Source organism: Gorilla gorilla, chromosome 1 (assembly GCF_029281585.2).
Source record: "Gorilla gorilla gorilla isolate KB3781 chromosome 1, NHGRI_mGorGor1-v2.1_pri, whole genome shotgun sequence".
Classification (NCBI taxonomy): domain Eukaryota; kingdom Metazoa; phylum Chordata; class Mammalia; order Primates; family Hominidae; genus Gorilla; species Gorilla gorilla.
In genome coordinates this window covers 46,109,751-46,127,196 of record NC_073224.2, presented here as the reverse complement: position 1 = coordinate 46,127,196, position 17,446 = coordinate 46,109,751, and the positions used below count along the sequence as shown (strand labels likewise).

Genomic DNA, 17,446 nt, shown 5'->3' with positions numbered 1-17,446 from the left:
GGCAGATATCTGCAATGGATGCCTTCCTAACAGCTTCCCAAACTTCCCAGATGCTGAGTGATTCCAAACAAAGATGCCCACTTTCTGTTCGGAGGCTCTAAATGTTATATGTTCCTTTTGACAGTAGCCAAAATCCATCTCCTGTCACTTCCATCCATTGGTCCTGGTTCTGCCTTCTGGAGTGACACAGACTGAGTCCATTTCCCTTTCCAGGTGACCTCATGGTCTTTTTCTAGGCTACACTTTTATTTATCTTCATGTCCCCATGTGGAGCCCTTCTAGATCTCCCACAGAAGAGCCCTTCTAGACCTACATAGAGGAAGTGGCTTCTGTGTGACAGTGTCACTTGTATGGCATGGCACCTGGAGCCAGTCAGCCTAGCTGGAGTACACAGTCACGCATGTGCTTTCTCTTACCCTCAGGCTGAGCACACATACCCCCCCATCCCCCTGCCCTTTGAGCCTCTTGTTTCCCATGTGGCCTGAGATGACAGCAGCAGTGACCATGGCTCCTCTCCAGGGCCAGGCAGCCGTGCTCATCCCCTGCTCCCCAATGGCTCCATAGCCTTATGCTCCTGCAGGGGAAGTGGGTCACGCCAGGAAGAGCAGCTATAGCGTGAGACAGCCCAGTGCCTCTCCGCTCACCGTCAGCAGAGAACCCTTGGTTGCCAGGGTTTCCACGTGGGTTTCATGGAGGAAGGGTAGAGATGTGGGGTCTTCTGTATTCCTTTTCTCTGCCCTGAACAGTGATATAAGAGCCCTTGCCCCATCCCCAGGCAGCTCTCCTGCTTCTTTAGCAGAGAGGGCCCCAGACTCCCTGACATCCCAGTGGGCCTCTCCCTGTGCTGCCTCTTCCTGGTGCCCAGGACCCCCTAAATGCCCTATGCTTCCAAGGCATGGCAAACTGCTTCCCCTCCAGGGGCTGGCTGCAGGGGGAGATGTGGACAGCGCCACCACTGTAGCATCTCTGAGCTTGGATGCCTCTACCTGTGTTCCCCACACCCCTTCTTGTACAGGACCTAGGAGATGAGATGCCTTTTCCAAATATCATTTGTAAGTGTTGGAGCCACATTTTTTTCCAAACTAATATCACACTGTTCTGTGCTCCAGTCAAGTTCTTTTTGAAGAAGGTAGCTCAGGTGGTTAAAATGAGCACTAGTGAGACCAAATCTATGGCCTCAGGATCCTTCACGAGAAATGGCTCCACAGCCACCTACTGCACCACAGGCACAGCCTGGCCTGCTCTTAGGCAGGAGGAGCAGGGGAGACAGTGGGGATGCCTCTGGACAACCTAGTCCACTCCTGGATGAAGAGCAGCAGCTGCTGCTGGAAGATTATGCACAGAAAAACTCTTGCTCCACAATACCTCCAGCTTTCAACCATTCCCAATCTTCAGTGTGTTGATGAGCAAAATAGACTGCAGACACAGTAGGAGCATGGAGGTGAGAACAAAGGCATCTTTGACAGGCAGGAACATTTCCTTCCCCTTCCAGAGCAGTGGCTGGCAATCCTAGCTCATCATTGCTTCTGAGAGCTCTGGGAAGAGCTGCTGTGGCCATGGCTGCTGCCCCTGGGAACTTGGCTTTATCATTCTGTTCTTTGCTCAGAAATTCAAGTCAAGTAATTTAGAATTCTTTATCCAACAACTGCTCTAGGAAAAGAACATGTCAGAAGCATTTGCTGACATCACCTTTGAGATGTTCATGTAGTTTAGGCATCACTCTCTTTCCTTTCCCTTTCAGCTCTTTATGGCATTTTCATTTGGTGGTGGTAGAAGAGTGGGTGTGTGGAGTGCATTCCTGCCCTTCCCTCCCTTGGTAAGTCCAGGTGTTTAGGGCCAGTGTGTGCCAGATGCCTCTTCTCCCAGGCACTTCCACAAGTGTAGAGGATGCCTAGACTGTGGGCACTTCCGTCAATTGACTGTGTTGCACAGGCTTGGAAAACGAGGGCCAAATGTACACAGAGGTTGTGGTCTTGATGAGAGGTTTTGCCACAACTATTATTTTTAATGGCCTGAAGCTTGGATCTGGCAGTCTTATGAATGGGTACTCTGAAGTCAACAACCCTGTGTTCCTTCAGTCTCGTCTTTGTTTATTCATTGACCATTTTACCATGCATGCCCTGGTTCTAGGGACGTAGGAAGAAAGAAGGCAAGTTCATAGGCTCTCAGACCAGGTTCTACCTCCCATCAAAGGAGGAATCTCCTCCCTTATGTTGCGGCCCACATGCTGTCCTGCTCCTGCCCAAGGAAGCTCAGTCTCTTGAGCTTTCATTGGGTGTCCAATGGCCCAAGTGTCCCTTTTCCTCCCGGCGTCTCCTCTTTCCTCCCAGCCCTGCCCCTGAGGGTGCTCAGACCTCTTGACATCACTCTTCTAAAGTAGACTTTTATATATTTGCAGCAACTATCTTCTCTTCTGCAGAGTCTTATCATTCCCAGGTAGATATAAGTTCTTCCATCAACTGCTACTTCCATATCATGTTCCCTCACTTCTGCCACTCCATATTTGTATAGTTGGATTAAAAAACAAAATCTGAGTTCAAGTCCTGGATATCCTTGTTAACCTTCTGTCTCGTTGATCTGTCTAATATTGACATTGGGGTGTTCTGCACCAAGCAGACCTAATAGACATCTACAGAACTCTCTACCCCAAATCAACAGAATATACATTCTTCTCAGCACCACACTGCAATTATTCCAAAACTGACCACATAGTTGGAAGTGAAGCACTCCTCAGCAAATGTAAAAGAACAGAAATCACAACAAACTGTCTCTCAGACCACAGTGCAATCAAATCAGAACTCAGGATTAAGAAACTCACTCAAAACTGCACAACTACATGGAAACTGAACAATCTGCTCCCGATTGACTACTGGGTAAATAACGAAATGAAGGCAGAAACAAAGATGTTCTTTGAAACCAGCGAGAACAAAGACACAACGTACCAGAATCTCTGGGACACATGTAAAGCAGTGTATAGAGGGAAATTTATAGCACTAAATGCCCACAAGAGAAAGCAGGAAAGATCTAAAATCGACATCCTAACATCACAATTAAAAGAACTAGAGAAGCAAGAGCAAACACATTCAAAAGCTAGCAGAAGGCAAGAAATAACTAAGATCAGAGCAGAACTGAAGGAGATAGAGACACAAAAAACCCTTCAAAAAATCAATGAATCCAGGAGATGGTTTTTTGAAAAGATCAACAAAATTGATAGGCCACTAGCAAGACTAACAAAGAAGAAAACAGAAGAATCAAATAGATGCAATAACAAATGATGAAGGGGATATCACCACTGATTCCACAGAAATATAAACTACCATCAGAGAATACTATAAGCACCTCTATGCAAATAAACTAGAAAATCTAGAAGAAATAGATAAATTCCTGACACATACACTCTCCCAAGACTAAACCAGGAAGAAGTTGAATCTCTGAATAGACCAATAACTGGCTCTGAAATTGAGGCAATAATTAATAGCCTCCCAACCAAAAATGTCCAGGACCAGACAGATTCACCAGAGGTACAAAGAGGAGCTGGTACCATACCTTCTGAAACTTTTCCAATCAATAGAAAACGAGGGAATCCTCCCTAACTCATTTTATGAGGCCAGCATCATCCTGATATCAAAGCCTGGCAGAGACACAACAAAAAAAGAGAATTTTAGACCAATATCCCTGATGAACATTGATTTGAAAATCCCCAAGAAAATACTGGCAAACCAAATCCAGCAGCACATCAAAAAGCTTCTCCACCACGATCAAGTCGGCTTCATCCCTGGGATGCAAGGCTGGTTCAGCATATGCAAATCAATAAATGTAATCCATCTCATAAACAGAACCAAAGACAAAAACCACATGATTATCTCAATAGATGCAGAAAAGGCCTTTGACAAAATTCAACAGCCCTTCATGCCAAAAACTCTCAATAAACTAGGTATTTGATGGAATGTATTTCAAAATAATAAGAGCTATTTATGACAAACCCACCACCAATATCATACTGAATGGGCAAAAACTGGAAGCATTTCCTTTGAAAACTGGCACAAGACAGGGATGCTCTCTGTCACCACTCCTATTCAACATAGTGTTGGAAGTTCTGGCCAGGGCAATCAGGAGAAAGAAATAAAGGGTATTCAATTAGGAAAAGAGGAAGTCAAATTGTCCCTGTTTGCAGCTGACATGATTGTATATTTAGAAAACCCCATTGTCTCAGCCGAAAATCTCCTTAAGCTGATAAGCAACTTCAGCAAAGTCTTGGGATACAAAATCAACGTGCAAAAATCACAGCATTCCTATACACCAATAACAGACAAACAGAGAGCCAAATCATGAGTGAACTCCCATTCACAATTGCTTCAAAGAGAATAAAATACCCAGGAATCCAACTTACAAGGGATGTGAAGGACCCCTTCAAGGAGAACTACAAACCACTGCTCAATGAAATAAAAGGGGACATAAACAAATGGAAGAACATTCCATGCTCATGGATAGGAAGAATCAATATTGTGAAAATGGCCATACTGCCCAAGGTAATTTATAGATTCAATGCCATCCCCATCAAGGTACCAATGACTTTCTTCACAGAATTGGAAAAAACTACTTTAAAGTTCATATGGAACCAAAAAAGAACCCTCATTGCTAAGACAGTCCTAAGCCAAAAGAACAAAGCTGGAGTCATCACACTACCTGACTTCAAACTATAAGACAAGACTACAGTAGCCAAAACAGCATGGTACTGGTATCAAAACAGAGATATAGACCAATGGAACAGAACAGACACCTCAGAAATAACACCACACATCTATAACCATCTGATGTTTGACAAACCTGACAAAAACAAGATAGAGGGAAAGGATTCCCTATTTAATAAATGGTGCTGGGAAAACTGGCTAGCCATATGTAGAAAGCTGAAACTGGATCCCTTCCTTACACCTTATACAAACATTAATTCAAGATGGATTAATGACTTAACTGTTAGACCCAAAACCATTAAAAAACCCTAGAAGAAAACCTAGGCAATACCATTCAGGACGTAGGCATGGGCAAGGACTTCATGACTAAAACACCAAAAGCAATGGCAACAAAAGCCAAAACTGACAAATGGGATCTAATCAAAGTAAAGAGCTTCTGCACAGCCAAAGAAACTACCATCAGAGTGAACAGGCAACCTACAGAATGGGAGAAAATTTTTGCAATCTACCCATCTGACAAAGGGCTAATACCCAGAATCTACAAATAACTCAAACAAATTTACAAGAAAGAAAAAAAGAACCCCATCAAAAAGTGGACAAAGGATACGAACAGACACTTCTCAAACGAAGACATTCATGCAGCCAACAGACACATGAAAAAATGCTCATCATCACAATGCAAATCAAAACCACAATGAGATACCATCTCACACCAGTTAGAATGACAATCACTAAAAAGTCAGGAAACAACAGATGCTGGAGAGGATGTGGAGAAACAGGAACACTTTTACACTGTTGGTGGGAGTGTAAACTAGTTCAACCAGTGTGGAAGACAGTGTGGTGATTCCTCAAGGATCTAGAACTAGAAATACCATTTGACCCAGCCATCCCATTACTGGGTATATACCCAAAGGATTACAAATCATGCTGCTATAAAGACACATGCACACGTATGTTTATTGCGGCACTATTCACAATAGCAAAAACTTGGAACCAACCCAAATGTCCATCAATGGTAGACTGGATTAAGAAAAGGTGGCATATGTATACCATGGAATACTATGCAGCCATAAAAAAGGATGAGTTCATGTCCTTTGTAGGGACATGGATGCAGCTGGAAACCATCATTCTGAGCAAACTATCACCATAAACACCACATGTTCTCACACACAGGGGCCTGTTGGCAGGTGGGTGGCAGGGGGAGGGTAGCATTAGGAGAAATACCTAATGTAAATGACGAGTTAATGGGTGCAGCAAACCAACATGGCACATGTATACATATGTAACAAACCTGCATGTTGGGCACAGGTACCATAGAACTTAAAGTATAATTTAAAAAAAGAATTTAAAAAATTAAATAAAATCTGCTAAGTTTAGCTGTTTTTATCTTATTCAATTTTAACTTATTAGTGTTAGCTCATCCTCCCAGCCTACCTAGTTTTTGGAAATCCTATCTCTGTTATCTTTGTCGTCACTGAGGCTTTTGTCATCTGCACAGTTGGATCCCAGAGCTGTGGAGCTGAGCATAAGGTGTAGGGGAGGAGCGTGGTGGCCCCAGAGTTTGCCCTCAGCCTTCGGTGGCACCTTCACATAAGGCCTCAAACGAAGACGCAGACAGTGCCTATGGCAAGAATCCAGGCTGCCTGTCTGAATGCTGAGCACACAGTAGGTGCTTCATAAATATGGATTTGGGTGAGCGGTTGTCAGGGGTGTCTGACAAGAAGCCTGATTCGTGGTGTGCCATCCCTGTTTCAGGAAAGTGACTTCCATGAGCTCATTTGCTAGGCAGCGTCCACTGTGTTTTATAGTGTGGTCATGAATTAATAATGCACAACACTCCTAATTAGGCTGGAATAAAAACACAGGTTAAAGAAGAGAAACAGCTGGGGAAGTGTGTTCTGACTGTGCAGCCTCTGGCTCCAGGGGCCTGATTTGGGGGTATAGCAACCACTGCAGTGGACAGTTTTCTGGAAAGCAGGTCCCCTACCTGGTTGTCCCTGGAGAGAGAAAATATTTGTTTTTTTTCAGTACCCCTTCTGCTTGTGCTGTCAGAATAAGAAAAAGTGGCTCTGGCTGGTTCTCCTACCCACTCCCTGCATTTCAGGTGGAATGATTTTACTTCATGGAAGTGAGTGCTTTAGTAAGTGCTTGCCTGCAGAGCTTGCATCGGGAGTTAGGGAAGGATGAAAAATGCAGTAGAAGTTGGCCTCATCAGGATGTGAAATTGACTGTGAACAGTGTGATTTATTAAAGACAACTGTTTGTGCTGGTTAAAATGTGCACTCAGCTCCTAGCAAGGATCTCTTGCTCAGAATGGAGGAAGCTCCCTGAGGGTGGTCCCAGCTGCCCCTTCCTCTGTCTCTCCTTGCCAAATCCCCTTGCAGGCTCAGCCCTTAGCAGGGGCCATATAATTGTGGCTTTAACAGTTTTAATAAAGGGTCATGCAGGCACTGGGAATATGCTCTTCAATGCTCACAGTCTAAATTAGGCACTAACCAAGACAAAGGATATAAGCATGCTCATCTATGCTTTCTCTGTCTCCCACCACAGCGACAAGAAAGGGCGGCCCCAGGAGATGGGGGGACCGAGTGAGTGAGTGCTAGCTGAGGTCTGAAAACACCATCCTGAAGCTTCTCCCTCCCTGTTACCTTGAGCACCTGGAGTAGGGGGATGAAATGATATTTGAAGGCCAAGGATTTAAAGGAAAAGAATCCTGGCCAGCAACGTTCACCATGTGACCTGAAGCAAGCTGCTGCTGTCTGAGCTTCAATGGCCAAGTGTACTGTGGAGTCACACAGCCTTGAGTTCTAATGTCCAATGAGCGTTTAGACCTTGGGAAAGCTACTTCTCTGAGCCTTAGTTTCCGTATCTACTAAATGGGGCTGGTGACACCTGTGTGATAAGGTGGTTGTGAGAATGAGGGATGTACCCAGCCAAGCCACATGTAATGCTCAGTAAATGTCTGTCTCCTCTGCTCCATGCGTGAGCACCCAGTTTGGTAGAATGCCCTTCCCCCTGCAGATTCCCCTACAACAGTAGTTCCCAAAGTGTGGTTCTCAGACCAGCAGCATCCACATCACCTGGGAACTTGCTAGAGATGCAGATTCTCAGGCCTACCCCAGATCTACTGGATCAGAAACTGTGGGGTGGGGCCCTGCAGTCTGCGTTTCAGTCTGTCCTCCAGGTGATTCTGATGCAGACTTGCTGTTCTGGGATTTTCTGCTTCAATTTCGAATAGATGACAACCATCTAGTCCTTTCTCCTGAGAGGACGTGAAAGTGACAGCTGACCATTTTTTGAAAAAACTGTGAGGCCTGAACACCGGGGTTTGAGTTCCAGGTATGTAAACTCTGTGAGGGTAAGGAATTATTATTAGAGCCTTAAGGTAGCAAAAGCCTGTTCTTCAAAGCTTCTGTCCATCTCCCCCGTGTTTGGAGTTAGATCCAGTGGTTTATAGGCTCAGAAGCCTGAGGCAGCTTTGCTGTTGCTGTGTATCTTTTGATAAGATAACCAGCCCTCTGATGGGAGAAGGCTCCTGCCTCATAGGCTTATTAAGATTAAAACTCTAAATTTAGCTCTGGAGGAAGGTCTGCAGGCTTAGGGCCATTTGATGAATGACTCCATGATATCTACAGACTGCAACTGCTAGAGTAAATAAGATTTAAATACAGCTGCCAAGCCACCTTATCATTTCCCGCATCAGATCTGAACATGGTTAAACTAAGTGCTGTCAGTGCCAGCTCATTGAATGAAGGCAGCAGTGCATAAAGTCATTCTGAATAATTAATGAGATAATGGTTGTGAAGCTGGTGGGATGGTGCAGAGAGTGCCAGGGCAGGGCCAGTGTGTTTCCAGATCCGGTGTCAGCACCCTAGGTCTAGGGTCTGGTGCATGAGGCAGTTCTTTAAGGAAAGAAGCACTCATCCTCCAGTGGCCTCAAAATAGAAAATGCCACCAAAGCAGAGATATGTACATACAGTTAGGGGCTGATATTCAGGATATCTAACAAATGGCAGGGCACAGGCATGGACCAGTGGATCCAAAGAGATGGTGGCCAAGTGCAGGAGCAGGCCCTTGGGGCCTCTGCAGAACCACATGTGACCCCTCTTTTTGTAGCAGAAGACAAGTCATGAGGGAGAGGCCAGGACCATGGCTTTTACTCACTCTAGGGTAGCGTATCATTCTTTTAATGTCAGGTATAGTCTCTCTGATGCACACCAGCTGAGTGTCAGCCTTAAGGGCACATGCTGAGGCTATGCTCAGGGTCAGTGAGAGAGGCCCCCAAATTCATCAGTCACCAAGTCTTATAAATCCCTCTTTGGCAGCATCTCCTGGAGTCGCGTCTTTCCCTTCATTCTACTTCCCCATTGGATATATCCCTCTCTGAGCCAGCCCATTAGTAAACCCTCTGGAGGTTGAAATTTATCAGTTTCACATTGGTCTTAACCAGGTTGGCTGTGTGGGCTGTTACATGTGCATAGTGCACCCCATGGACATGGATGGATATGTTGTTGACATTTAAGAATCATATTAGGTTGGTGCAAAAGTAATTGAGGTTTTGCCATTGAAAGTAATGACAAAAACTACAATTACTTTTGTTCCAACCTAATATATCCTTCACATTTGCAGACTTAGGCTTTGACCAAGAACAGTTTGTCTTAGGAGGTGAATCTTGTTTTCTTTACAACCTGGTGGTTCTTAGGAGTAATGGGAATCTCCTCTCTTTCCTTTCTTAGAATGGTTTTGAGTCACTGGGGGGACATTGCTCTATGGGACCAGAAAGTAAGAATCTATCATTTTAGCTGTAAGGACCCAAGAGCCAAGCTGGGAAGGTCATAGCACTGTTCAGCCCTCAGAACTGGGAACCAGAAAGGTGATGACTGCACAGTGGATGAGCCAGAGGGACAGCAGGCAGTGGGGTGCTGGAGCCTCTAGCTAGAAAACTTGCCTTGGTGGAAGGAGGGAGGAAGTTAAGGCAGTATTAATGCTAGATAAATAGTGGATAATGGTAGATTTAAAAAACTAAGGGACAGACATCATTCAGACTGTTTTCCACATAGGACTCAACCTGCCACCCTGGGCTTGGGATGTGGACTCTGGGCCTTTGTGAGGTGATGTGGCTTCAAGCAAGAATATCACTATTGGATTGAAATCAAAACCAAAGTTTGAGAATCTGCTAGCTGGGTGCTCTATGACAAGTTATTTACCTTTCTGAGCCTCAGTTTCTGCCTCTTAAAATGAGAATAGTAATTTCTACCTCAGAGTGTTGTAAGAATTAACTAAGATTGTGTATTCTTTGTAAATGGTGTAGTAGATTGCATATTCTTTGTAGACCATTTGCATGTAGACAGAGACTATGGTGCTGGGTGGCTAGGAAGAAAGCTTCCCTGAAGTTTGTTCATGTGCTGGCCATCAGCCATTGTCTTCTAAAAATGGGTACCAGTAGGATGTGGTCTTTGAAACAGCCCTATTAGAGACAAGATGGTTGTCACAGACTCGGGAGTGCTGCCCAGCCTGACAGCCAAGTGAGCCTCTGATGGGGTAATTGATAGCTCAGACACAATTCAGCAACTCAATTAACTCATCTCCCATTAGGATGGATTGATTTCTTCCTTGGGATAGGAATTTGTGCTGGTTCAGCAACAGCAGCCTTCCCACTGCTGAATGCATCTGTGTGGTTAAGAAAGCTTTTCCAGTCCTCCTGCCCCACAGAGGCCTCAGGGGAAGAAGGCGTGATTAGGGGAGCCCAGTGTTCAGTCCTACACATGATAAGTCCCCCTGCCCCTAGGAAGATGAAGGACCGAAGGTCCATCATTATTTTATTTTTATTTTTATTACATATTTTTTTTAGACAGAGGCTCACTCTGTTGCCCAGGCTGGAGGTGCAGTGGCACAATTTCGGCTTGCTGTAACCTTTGCCTCCCGGGTTCAAGTGATTCTCGTGCCTCAGCCTCCCGAGTAGCTATGATCACAGGTGCACGCCACCATGCCCTGCTAATTTTTGTATTTTTAGTAGAGACCAAGTTTTGCCATATTGGCCAAGCTGGTTTTGAACTCCTGGCCTCGAGTGATTTGACCGCCTCAGCCTCCCAAAGTGCTGGGATTATAGGCATGAGCCACCATGCCTGGCCTACCATCATTTTAAAAATGAATTCTGGGGCCAAGTGCCGTGGCTCATGCCTGTAATCCCAGCACTTTGGGAGGCTGAGGCAGGCAGATCACTAGGTCAGGAGATCGAGACCATGGTGAAACTCCATCTCTACTAAAAATACAAAAAATTAGCTGGGCGCAGTGGCGGGTGCCTGTAGTTCCAGCTACTCAGGAGGCTGAAGCAGGAGAACGGCGTGAACCCGGAAGGCGGAGCTTGCAGTGAGCCGAGATTGCACCACTGCACTCCAGCCTGGGCGACAGAGCGAGACAACGTCTCAAAAAAAAAAAAAAAATGAATTCTGGTCTGGGCACTGTGGCTCATGCCTGTAATCCCACCACTTTGAGAGGCCAAGGAAGGTGGATCACCTTGGGTCAGGAGTTCAAGACCAGCCTGACCAACAAGGAGAAACTCTGTCTCTACTAAAAATACACAATTAGCTGGGCATGGTGGTGCATGCCTGTAAATGCAGCTACTCAGGAGGCTGAGGCAGGAGAATCACTCGAACCTGGGAGGCAGAGGTTGCAGTGAGCCAAGATCGTGCCATTGCACTCCAGCCTGGGCAACAAGAGTGAAACTCCGTCAATAAATAAATAAATAAATAAATAATTATGTTTTCCCACATCTTTTGTCTGAACACCCTGAGGCATAAAAAGCCCAAGACATTGCAATGCTTAATCTATGATTAATGCTGCAAATCTATGATTTGCTAACATCCCAATGTTATCTTTAAAATTTTCAAATGTCAACTTCATTGAGACATAGTAAATGCATCATTCAAGGTATACAATTGGCTGAATTTTGCCAGTTTTATACACCCTTGAAATCATTCTCACAATCAAGATATAAAACATCAACATCCCAAAAGATTCCTAGGGCCCCTGCACAACCTGTCCCCGCCCAGCCCCAGGCAACCCCCGATATGCTTTTTGTAACTATAAGTATACATTTTATATAAATAATATATACTGTATTATTTTGCCAAGGGCTTCTTCACTCAACATAGTTTTGTTGTCATGGTAAATTACACAAAACATAAAATTTACCATTTTAACCATTTTTAGGTGGCATTAAGTACATTCATATTGTTATGCAGTCATCACCATCCGTCTCGAGTATTTTTCGTCTTGCAAAACTGAAACTTTATACCCATTAAACACTACCTTCTCATTTCCCCTCTCCCTTGAGCCCCTGGCGGCCATCATTCTACTTTGTGTGTCTGTGAATTTGATTACTCTACGTATTTCATAGAAATTGAACCATATAGTATTCTTTTGTGTCCGGCTTATTTTACTTAATATGATGTCTTTAGGGTTCATCCATGTTGTAGCATGTGTCAGAATTCCTTCCTTTTAAAGGCTAAATAATCTCTTGTATTTTTACACCATGTTCTGCTTATCCATTCATTTGTTGATGGATACTTGGGTTGCTTCCACCTTTTGGCCGTTGTGAATTATTCTATGAACATGGCATACAAATACCTCTTCTAGTTCCTGCTTCATTTCCTTTGGATATTGGTGTGGTTTGGCTGTGTCCCCACCCAAATCTCATTTTGAATTATAGCTCCTCAGTCCCCATGGTCCTGGGAAGGACCCGGTGGGAGGTAGTTGAATCATGGGGCTGGGTTTTCCTGTGCTGTTCTCAGGAGTAGTGAGTAAGTCTCATGAGAACTGATGGTTTTATAAAGGGCAGTTCCCCTGCACATGCTCTCTTGTCTGCCACCATGTAAGATATGCCTTTGCTCCTCCTTCGCCTTCTACCATGATTGTGAGGCCTCCCCAGCCATGTGGAACTGTGAGTCCATTAAACCTCTTTTTCTTTATAAATTACCCAGTCTTGCATATGTCTTTATTAGCAGTGTGAGAATGGACTAATACAGATATGTATGTGGTAATTCCAGGTTTAATTTTTGGAGGTGCCTCCATACTGTTTTCCACAGTGGCTGTACCATTTCATATTACCTTTTATTTATTTATTTTTTTATTTTTCTGAGACGGAGTCTCACACTGTCACCCGGGCTGGAGTGCAGTGGTGCAATCTCGGCTCACTGCAACCTCCTCCTCCCAGGTTCAAGTGATTCTCCTGTCTCAGCGTCCCCAGTAGCTGGGATTACAGGCACCTGCCACCACACCCCGCTAATTTTTTGTACTTTTAGTAGAGATGGGGTTTCACTATGTTGACCAGGCTGGTTTCAAATGCCTGACCTCGTGATCCACCCGCCTCGGCTTCCCAAAGTGCTGGGATTACAGGTGTGAGCCACCGCGCCTGGCCACACATTACCTTTTAAAGAAGGTTTTTCACTGGACCTGCTTCTTGTTCTGATTATCCTTTCTCTTTTCAGAAAACATACCCTTTGACTTCACATGGCCCTGTGTGCTGATGCTCTTTTCCGTCAGTATCAAACCGCAGGCTTTCCATTCCTTTCAGACTGATATAATTGCTCAGATAATTGGTCAGCCATAATAACGCCAAGTAAAGTTATTACTTGGTTATTACAAGTTACTGCTGGCCTTCTCTTCGCTTCAGCCATTTCCTTCTGTGTCCTACCTGTTTCTCATTAGCTGTAGTTATTATACAGCTCACTGATATCCTATTAACAATGTCATGATACAACCACCTACATCCTATTAACTCCACCTATTATGCCACCTACATTGGTCCTCTTAATTGAATCTATTGTGCCATACATCCTAGTTATCTGCACTTAGCTATATCTGTCAAATAATCTGTCCTATTAATTATATTATCCAATCTCTTGCAACTGTTGTCTGACTTTCTGGAAACCTGTTCATATATCTTTGACGCTACCTGGCTGTGATCTGTTAAAAACTGATCACCTGTTTAGATCTTGTTAGATCCAGATATCAAAAGCCCCACAGGAAATTACACATATTGATTCTGGGGACCCAGCCTTGAATGTGCAAAGTGTGTAGGGGGCTTCAGCCCTAAAGTACACTCTTAAGAAGGATCTTTTCCTTTGACCAATAGCATACTGCCCACCAGGCAGTATGAGCCACATTAATGGGGAGAGAGACAGAGACAGAGAATGTGAGAGTGTGTATGTTGGGAGGATGCCTTGTGGGAAGAATGGAGTTGGCATAAAAGGAATGGGGGTTGGGAGTCTCACTCCTGGTGGAGAAGGGAAAGCCTGGAAGGAGAATACCCAGTGGGGAGGGGTGCATGGGTGGGGGACAGTGGACTGCAGAGGGAGGAAGTCAGAGTTTGTCAGGGCAGAACCCTTTTTGACGCCAACTTTTTTTGTTAGTGACCAACAAGCCTGCATGACTGTGTACCATAGCAGCCCTTGGAATGTTGCCAGAATGACAGCTTCTCCCCTTTGCTTTCCAGCCTTACCATTCCACTGTTATTTGAGCTGCTGATGAAGATGAGGCTCTGCCCCAAGCCTGCCCCTGCCCCCTTGGGCCACATCAGTGCTTGCTTAGCAGGCCCACAGTCAGAGACCTTGTGTCTACAGGCCACCAACAAGAGAGAGAGGTCAATGCCTAGGACAGGGCCAGGCATATAGCAAGGGCTTGTGAAGTAGTTGGCTGAGTAGTGCTGAAGGGTGACATGCAGAATCTGTCTCTTCCCGAGGAGGTGTGGTGTTGACCGGTCCCCTTGCCTGTGTGTCTGAGCCACAGTGATGGGAGCTCTGAAGGCCTCCAGGGAGGATGGGTCCATCTGGAAGCTCAGGGACAGTACCTAACTGCATTGGGATAAATAGTATTCCTCCCGGAATTCATGTGGACCTGGTACCTCAGCATGTGACTTCATTTGGAATCACCATTCATGATGATTCTATCATCACAAATCTTACTCTTGAGGTCAGGAAAGGATAAGGAGCCCTTGACAGCCGTCTGGTACATGCCAGGTCTACTGTCTGTAGGAACGTGTGTGCTTTAAAAAGTCCAGTGAGCTGTGGGTATGTAACAGAATTATCAGGTGGCCCTATATTAATCTTTTGTATTTCTAAAACACTTTTTGAAAGCACTACCAAATCTGTGATCTTATTTTATTTGCATGCTTTTAAAAAATTACTCTGAGCTGTCATTGTGTAGATGGGGAAACTGAGGCCCTAATAGGGTCTCATAGCACAGTCAGGATTATAAGTCTCCTAAGTGCTATCTAGCCACCTCTCTGGATGGCATATACAGTAAGAATGGGGAGAATTTTCAGAACCTAGCTATGGCCCGTGCCAAACATGTCTATGCCTCACCTCTGGGCAGTCTTGGGGACAGTCTTCCTTACAGCCCTGTGTGTTACACGGAAGCTTTCACAGGGTGTCACTTGATAGCCACGGGTGCCAAGCAGAGCTGTGCAATGCCCCAGGCCTAGCATTGTGTAAATGAAACATCCCCATTGGCCCATCTTCACAGCTGGCCTCTGGGCTCCATGTTTACCAAACACTGCTGATGCCTCACTCCAAACACAGCTGGAGTCCAGGAGTGCTTTCTGTGTCCAAAGCCCACTCCCCTCATCCTGCTCCCTGAACCCACTGAGGAGCAGGTGTTGGCCGGTCCCCTGGCATCTGTGCCTGAGCCACAGTAATGAGAACTCTGAGGGCTTCCAGCAGGATGGGTCCATCTGGAAGTTCTGGGAAAGTACCCGGCTGTATTGAGCTAGTGTTCCCCTGCAAATTCATGTGTACCTGGCACCTCAGAATGTGACTTCATTTGGGAATAGGTTCTTTATGGATATAACTTGTCAGGCATCTTGAGAGGAAATCCTCCTGGATTTGGAGTAGCCTTGAAATCCTCCTGGATTTGGAGTAGCCTTTAAATCCAATGATTGGTGCCCTTAAGAGGAGAGGACAGAGGGAAGAAGGCTCTGTGAAAATGGAGGCAGTGATGCTGCCATAAGCCAAGGGATCCTAGGAGCCACCAGAAGCTGGAAGAGGTAAGGAAGAGTTCCTGCCAACACCTTGATTTCAGACTTCTGGCCTCCAGAACAAAGAATACATGTCTATTGTTTTAATCTACTAAGTTTGGTAAGTTGTTATGGTAGCCACAGGACACATACTGGCTGCCTAGCAGGAGGTGGAGCTGTGGGGCTGGTCCTGGAGCCAGGCTGCCAGGGGTCGTCTGCTGCCCTCACCTCTCTTGCCTGCAGGGCCTGGGAGAACACTGTGGAAAGCCAGGCTAAGGCGCAAGGAAGACCAGGGCTTGACTTCCCTGTTGTCACTCTAATCTTGGTAGAGAAAGACTTCTGTGCCCTCCCACCATTATTATTACTACCTTTTTTTAGTTCCCATGCTATGCCAGGCACCGTGCAAGTCTTTACATCATTTCACTCCATCCTTGTAAGGACACTATTCAGTAAGTTGCTGTATCCCTAGTTTTTCATTTGATATTCATTACCTTGCTCAAGATTCCACAGCTGGCAAGTGGCAGAGCCAGAATTTGAACTCATCCCACTTAAGAGCCTGCACATATACCACTATGCTACAGTGACTTCCCCATGCCATATTAATAATCATGACAGCTAATGGTTGACATAACAAGAAGAGAACCTGTAATCACCCCCAGGGGCTTCCCTCAGCCTCCTTCCTATACCTACCACTGTCTGCCTGCCTCCTCCCTATGCAGCAGCCACGTCACATGATCCCTGTTCCTTGGATGGCCTGTAAGGTTACACATCAGGTGGTCTTCCTCTAGTAGCTGGTCCCTGTCCCTTCCCATCTGACAAACTCTTGCTCAGCCCACGTGGCCCAGTTTAAATGTGCTCTGTACATTCCATCATCCAGTGCTTACCACATGATCATAAATCCCACTGGTGTATGTGTGTGTCTTTCCCAAGTTGGAGTGGGAGTGCCTTTGACATGGGACTGGGTCTTTCCATTTCGGCATCTTGTATCTTCCCCAGCATCTCTGGCTCTCCAAAGCCCCCAATAAATGTTTGAGTAAGTGAAACATGCAGAAGACATGAAGATTGTTAAGTAACAAATAGTCAGCAGAAAGGGCTGTTAATTTTAAAAAAAGAAGAAAAAAGAACATCAGATATTCTAAGACAAGTATTTGTAGAGGGAATCACTAAAAGCTTTCAGTTTTGTAAGCAAATATTTAATTTAGGCTCCCCCTTCTGTGTGCTTACAAATGGCACTAAATTCAGTATAATGCTCAATCTACATTTTGAGATTTACTATGGGACTCATGGACTTTAAGAAAAAAATGCAGTTCATTGTAAATGCCTACATTTCACAGTCATTCTTTTCTTTTAACACACACAATTGGATTGACAAAGGTAATGACTTCCTAGCTAGCCATATTCAAAAGAAATGTCAAAAATTTAAATTTATAAAGCTCTCTGTGAAATGTTGTGATGCCCCAATCAAATGACCCTCCTGATCTTGCCCGGCACCCTTTCCCTCTTGGCTGCTGGCACCTTCCTGTCTCATTGCCAAGGACAAGCCACGTCTGCATGTCTCTATCCCACCCCTCACCACTTAGAATTCTTGAAACCTCTGGGGAGGCTGACCAAGAAGGACAGAGGACCCTATATTTGGGCTTCTGGAACCTAAATGCCCCAGGGCTCAGAGCTCCTATTAGTGTTATTTCACATTTACTACAAGTTTAAAAAAAAAAAAAACACACAACGGTGATGATGATGG

General features: G+C 45.0%; 1 protein-coding gene across 3 annotated transcripts in view; it reads left to right on the top strand.

Annotated features, from left to right (window-relative positions):
• Positions 1-17,446, top strand: part of HHAT (hedgehog acyltransferase) — a 346,077-nt gene that overhangs the window by 325,836 nt on the left and 2,795 nt on the right. The gene's annotated exons all lie outside the window — the stretch shown is intronic.